Raw genomic sequence first — 6,515 nt, forward strand, 5'->3', positions numbered from 1 at the left:
AAGAAAATAAACTTTATTCCAGCCAACCTCAGAACACCTGTACAGTCCACATACCTATCTACAGTGCTAAATTCAATGAATACAAACACCAAATAGTTTGGGAGCATGAGGAGTGGAAAGAATGCTACAGACATCTGTGGTTGTGATAACATGCATTAAGTACTTTGTTCTGATTTCAGTTCCCTGATGACAGGAGTGGAAAACAATTACCGGTTTCCCAACTGAATTTGAGTTTATTGTCTTGGGAACATTCCTTGCAGATGACAGAAAGAGAAGAAAGTATCTTACCAGATGTACTTCTAGCTCTCCCATTATTTTTCTCTCCTGGCACTTTAGAAGTCTGCTGATGTGGTTTATTAAATATTACAGCTTATTATTTTAAATATCATGCAGCAGGACTAGAAGAGCTACACACTTAACTACTAAGGTATTCTCCTTTGTTCAGTTCTTATCTGACAAGGTCCTTATTTAATGAGCATAGGCACATAAAACCTTCAAGATGCAATATGGCAATAAACTGTTTTCTTTTTAATATCAGCTGTAAAATCTCCAGAATAACTGATGTTTACAAACATTCTGTGTTGGAGGCATGGTGTCTCCAGCAGGAGATGCATAAGCAAATAAATGTTTCATTCTTAAGGCCCCATTATATCTTCCTCCTACCAAAGGATAGTCACCATTAGTAACTTCCCCCCTCTCTTCTGTTTCAGACAGAAAATGTTAATTACTGTCTTTCAGACACCTAGGCAGCTGGAGAACCTCTTAGGCACTTTATAAGAAAGTGTTAACTCCTGTCTCTGTGATCCCTACATGGCATGATTAAATGAGGAATGTATCTTTTGCAAGACCTCACATAGATCTGTACTTTAAAATACATGTAATACAAGCATTTAATAGTTTCACTGAATTTAGTTTTTACTGGCTTTTTACTGAGACAAGCCATCACATTGATTAAGCCCCATGCCATGCCGTTATCTGTGTATGATACAACACAGAGTGTAGGGTGCATTTCTGAATTAGCCCACATCGCCTTTGTTCTGATGACAACGAGGACAAGGATACAGGATGGAAGTGAAAAACGCGTGGAGGAAGACAGCATAGTCCTTGTCCAAGAGAGGTGCTCACAGGCTAATAGGCACAAAAGCAGTTCCTGCCTCCACTGCAATCTGCAAAATAATTTTTATTAATATTTAAAAAATTAATAAACAATTAATCACAATCTTATATGTAGAGTCTAGCGCACAATTGTGAGATATAACCCATAACGGGTTCCATATGTACAATTTAAACCCAATTAGAATATTTACAGAATTTCAACTAAAGAACAAAGGGTGCAATTCCACGGCTGGTCCACCAGATGGCGACTTGACAAGACAGAATCACAGAATCAATACGGTTGGAAAAGACCTCAAGGATCATCAAGTCCAACCTGTCAACCAAGACCTCATGACTACTAAACCATGGCACCAAGTGCCACGTCCAATCCCCTCTTGAACACCTCCAGGGATGGTGACTCCACCACCTCCCTGGGCAACACATTCCAACAGCTAACAACTCTCTCCGTGAAGAACTTTCTCTTCACCTCGAGCCTAAACTTCCCCTGGTTCAGCTTGAGACTGTGTCCTCTTGTTCTGGTACTGATTGCCTGGGAGAAGAGACCAACCCCCTCCTGGCTACAACCTCCCTTCAGGTAGTTGTAGACAGCAATGAGGTCACCCCTGAGCCTCCTCTTCCCCAGGCTAAACAATCCCAGCTCCTTCAGTAGGGTTCGTGTTCGAGGCCTCTCCTCAGCCTCGTTGCCCTTCTCTGAACACGTTCAAGTGTCTCAATACCCTTCTTAAATTGAGGGGCCCAGAACTGGACACAGTACTCAAGGTGTGGCCTAACCATTGTACAGGGGCACAATGACTTCCCTGTTCCTGCTGGCCACACTATTTTGATGCAGGCCAGGATGCCATTGGCCTTCTTGGCCACCTGGGCACACTGCTGGCTCATGTTCAGCCTACTGTCCACCAGTACCCCCAGGTCCCTTTCTTTCTGGCTGCTCTCCAGCCACTCTGACCCCAGCCTGTAGCTCTGCATGACGTTGTTGTGGCCAAAGTGCAGGACCCGGCACTTGGACTTGTTAAATGCCATCCTGTTGGACTCTGCCCAGCCTGTCAAGGTCCCTCTGCAGAGCCTTTCTACCTTCTAACAGATCAACACCTGCTCCCAACTTGGTGTCATCTGCAAATTTACTGATGACTGACTCAATCCCCTCATCCAGATCATCAATAAAGATATTGAACAGGATGGGGCCCAGCACTGATCCCTGGGGGACACCACTAGTGACAGGCTGCCAGCTGGCAGTGGCACCATTCACCACCACTCTCTGGGCTCAGCCCTCCAGCCAGTTCCTAACCCAGTGCACAGTGCTGCTGTCCAAGCCACCGGCTGACAGCTTGGCCAGGAGTTTGCTGTGGGGAATGGTGTCAAAGGCCTTGCTGAAGTCCAGGTAGACTACATCCACAGCCTGCCCCACATCCACCAGGCAGATCCCCTGATCACAGAAGGAGATCAGGTTGGTGAGGCAGGACCTGCCCTTCCTAAATCCATGTTGGCTGGGCCTGATCCCTTGGCCATCCTTCAGGTGTGCAGTGATTGCCCCCCAAGATGATCTGCTCCATAATTTTCCCTGGCACTGAGGTCAGGCTGACAGGCCTGTAGTTTCCAGGTTCCTCCATCTGGCCCTTCTTGTGGATGGGCATCACATTGGCCAGCTTCCAGTCATCCAGGACCTCTATGGTGAGCCAGGACTGGTGGAAAATGATGGAGAAAGAATTGGCCAGCTCATCTGCCAGTTCTCTCAGTACCCTAGGATGGATCCCATCCGGTCCCATGGACTTGTGAGTATCCAAGTGGCTCAGCAAGTCCCAAACTAATTCCTCATGGAATTCAGGGGTACTACACTGCTGCCTGACCCCATCTACCAGTTCAGGAGGCCAGTTATCCTGAAGTCCTCCTGCCTTACTGTTGAAAATGGAGGCAAAGAAGGTATTTAGAACCTCAGCCTTTTCCTCATCTTTAGTTACAGTCTTTCCCTCCAGGTCCAATAAAGAGTGAAGGTTCTTCTTGCCCCCCTTTTTAGCATTAATATATTTATTAAAATGCTTTTTATTATCTTCCACAGAAGTGGCCAGTTTAAGTTCTAACTGGGCTTCTGCCTCTCTGACTTTTCTCTGACATGATCTAACAACATCTTTAAATGTATCTGGAGTTGCCTCCCCCTCTTTCCAAAGATGATATACCCTCTTTTTTTCCCTTAATTCCTTCAAGAGTTTGCTCATCCAGGCCGGTCACTTTCCCAGCTGGCTCATCTTTTGGCAGGTGGGAACTGCCAGTTCCTGTGCCTTCAAGAGCTCCTATTTGAAGTTGGTCCAACCGTCCTGGACCCCTTTGTTCTTAAGGGCTGCTACCCAGGGTACTTTCCTAATAAGTTGCTTAAACAAGGTGAAGTTTGCCCTCTGGAAGTCCAAAGTGAGGGTTCTGTTACTGCTCCTCCCTATTTCCCTGCATATTGAAAACTCCACTATCTCATGATCGCTGAACCCTAGACAGCTTCCTACCATCACATCTCCCACCAGCCCTTCTCTATTTGAGAACAGCAGATCAAGCAGAGCCTGACCCCTGGTAGGTTCACCTAAGAGCTGCATCAGGAAGCTGTCCTCCATACACTCTAGGAACCTTCTGGACTGCCTCCTCTCTGCTGAAGTTCCCAGCAGATGTCTGGCAGGTTAAAGTCACCCACAAGGACAAGATCTGAGTATCTTGAGACAGCTTCCAGTTGCTTATAGAATATTTCACCTGCCTTCTCATCCTGGTTGGGTGGTCTATAACAGACTCCAATCAGGATGTCAGTTTTGTTAGGCCACCCTTAGATTTTAACCCACAGGCACTCAATCCTTTCATCTGCAACCTCACGTTCGGAGGCATCAAGAGATTCCCTAATATACAGGGCCACCCCTCCTCCTCTTCTCCCTCGCCTGTCTCTCCTAAAGAGCTTGAAACCCCGCAGTGCAGTACTCCAATTATGTGAATCGTCCCACCATGTTTCTGTAATGGCAACTACATCATAGTCTTCCTGGTGGACCAAGACTTCCAGTTCCTCTTGTTTGTTACCCATACTGCGTGCCTTGGTGTACATGCACTTCAGCTGGGCTGTTGATTTCTCAATTAACCCTAATTTATGTCCCACTCTCTCCTCTCTGAAGAGACTGGTTTCCTCACCCACCCCCTTCAGACCTAGTTTAAAGCCCTCCCAATGAGCCCTGCCAACTCCACTGCTAGTACCCTCTTGCCCTTTCTAGATAAATTCACCCCATCAAGGTCCAGCAGGTCGGGTACAGTGAAAGTTGCCCCTTGATCAAAGAACCCAAAATTCTGTTGCTGGCACCATCCCTTGAGCCAATTGTTGATGGTGTGGGTTCTCCTGTTCCTCTCAGTGCCCACCCCTGCTACTGAGGGAACTGAGCAGAACACCACTTGAGCTCCTGCCCCTTCAATCAATTGTCCAAGGGCCTTGAATTCCTTTTAAATCGTCCTGGTGCCCTTCTTATCAATCTCATCACTTCCAGCTTGGATTACCAGCAATGGGTAATAGTCAGTGGGCTGGATTAGCTCTGGGAGTCTCCTGGTGATGTCCCTTATCCGGGCCCCAGGTAGGCTGCAGACTTCCCTATGGGATGGGTCGGGACGACGTATGGGTCCCTCTGTTCCCCTCAGGAGAGAGTCTCCAACAACTATACCGCTTCTCTTTTTCTTTATGGTGCTGGTCCTTATGGTTGGTGGGGACTGCTTTGCCTTGGGCATATCCTTAGGTGGTTCCTCTTCAGCCCTCTCATCCACATTGCCCTTGGCTTGCAGGGCCTCGTACTTATTGTGCAAGGGCAACGGGGGAGGGGAAGAGGGCTGGGATGGATTCCCCTTGCTTCCCTTAACAGGGACCTGTATCCATCCCTCCCTGTTTCTGGGGACGCCTCCCTCAAGAGGGGAGGTCTGCAAAGCCTGCTCCCACATGTCTAACTCCCTTTCACGTTTTCATGTAGTCCTGAGCCTTGCCACTTCATCCTTTAGCTCAGCAACTTCATCCTTAAGCTCAGCCACCAGATTGAGGAGAAAATTCACCTGGTCACACCTGACACAGGTGTTGTCTCCTTCACCCTCCATTCCAAGTGCCAGGCTCCAGCACTCTCTGCAGCTAGCAGCCTGGACAGCTGCGTGCTTATGCACCAACTCTGTCTGGGTACCTACTGATTTTCTAATAGCCTTTGGCCGAGTTGTTACCATGGTTTAGGGGTTTTATTGCTAGTTGTTAAAAACATATATTTCACCTAACTACTATAATTTATCTGAGCTACCACCGAGGCCTCTGTACTCTGTGGGCTGACCCGGCACATGCAATCGGGCATGCAGGCAGGCTAGCTCGCCAGCCAAAATGGCGTCATGTGCTCAGCCCCGCAGGGTCTTAAAATTCCCGCGGCTGACCTCACGATCTCGAGCAGGCACGCGAGAAGACGACCCTAGCGGTCCTCGCCGCCTGCCAGGGATCCTTCCGACCCGAAAAGCCCCGAAAAGAAACCGAAAGAGAAAGATCTCAGCACAAGCATACCGGTCCCGGTGCGGGTCTCCCATCAGCTCTCCAGCCAAAATGGCTGTGTCTGTAAATCTATACCGGAAAATCACAATGTGTCAGAGGCTTAAGCTAGAACTGTCACGCGGCTAGGCGCGGGAGGCTTTGAACCGAACGTTAGTGGGAGCTGCACACGTGAAACTGAAAAGATACACTGTGTCTTCTCTTTGTAGTGACGTTAGTTGCTAGGTTAGGGCAAGGTGCTGCCTGCCTAGCTTGCTCCAGGCTGGCTCCTGAGCTGGTCCATTCCAGGGAGGGGCTCCCGCGGCTGAGGCTGTGGCTGAACACTGCTGGCGCGCCCGTGGCGGCGGGGGATGGGGGGAAACACACCACCAGAAGGGTGATGGTGCGGACAGCCTTCTCCTCCTGCGGCAGCGGGAGGGGCAAGACTTTTGCCGGTTGGCATGTTCTCTCCTGGAAAGGGTTCGAGCGGCTCCCTCCGGAGTGGCGGTGGGCAGTCCCATGGCGCAGCTGCAGCTGCCGGGGGCTGGTCTCTCCTGGAGGCTCAGGACTTGCAGGGTCGGTGCTGGCTCCCTGGGGAGCAGCCCTGGTGGGGTCGGCCCAGCAGAGCAATGATTCCCCGTAGGCGGGCTCGGACGACTCTGATCCTGCGCTGTGGCAGACGGGGCCGAGGTCGGTGATCATGCGGTGAGCCAGCTGGGGCTGGCCTGTGCTGTAGGTGACCGTGGCCAGCAGGAGCGGCTCCCAGTTGGGGCGCAGCTGTAAAAAGCGGCAGCGGCGTCCCCTTGCTTGTCTCAAAGGAGCTGGTGGGACTCTCTCGTGGGTCCCGACTTTGAATCACAGGCACGGCTCTGAATTTTCCTGGCATATACAGGGCTGTGGAGCG

This window comes from Indicator indicator, chromosome 2 (genome assembly GCF_027791375.1).
Source record: "Indicator indicator isolate 239-I01 chromosome 2, UM_Iind_1.1, whole genome shotgun sequence".
In the NCBI taxonomy this organism is placed as follows: domain Eukaryota; kingdom Metazoa; phylum Chordata; class Aves; order Piciformes; family Indicatoridae; genus Indicator; species Indicator indicator.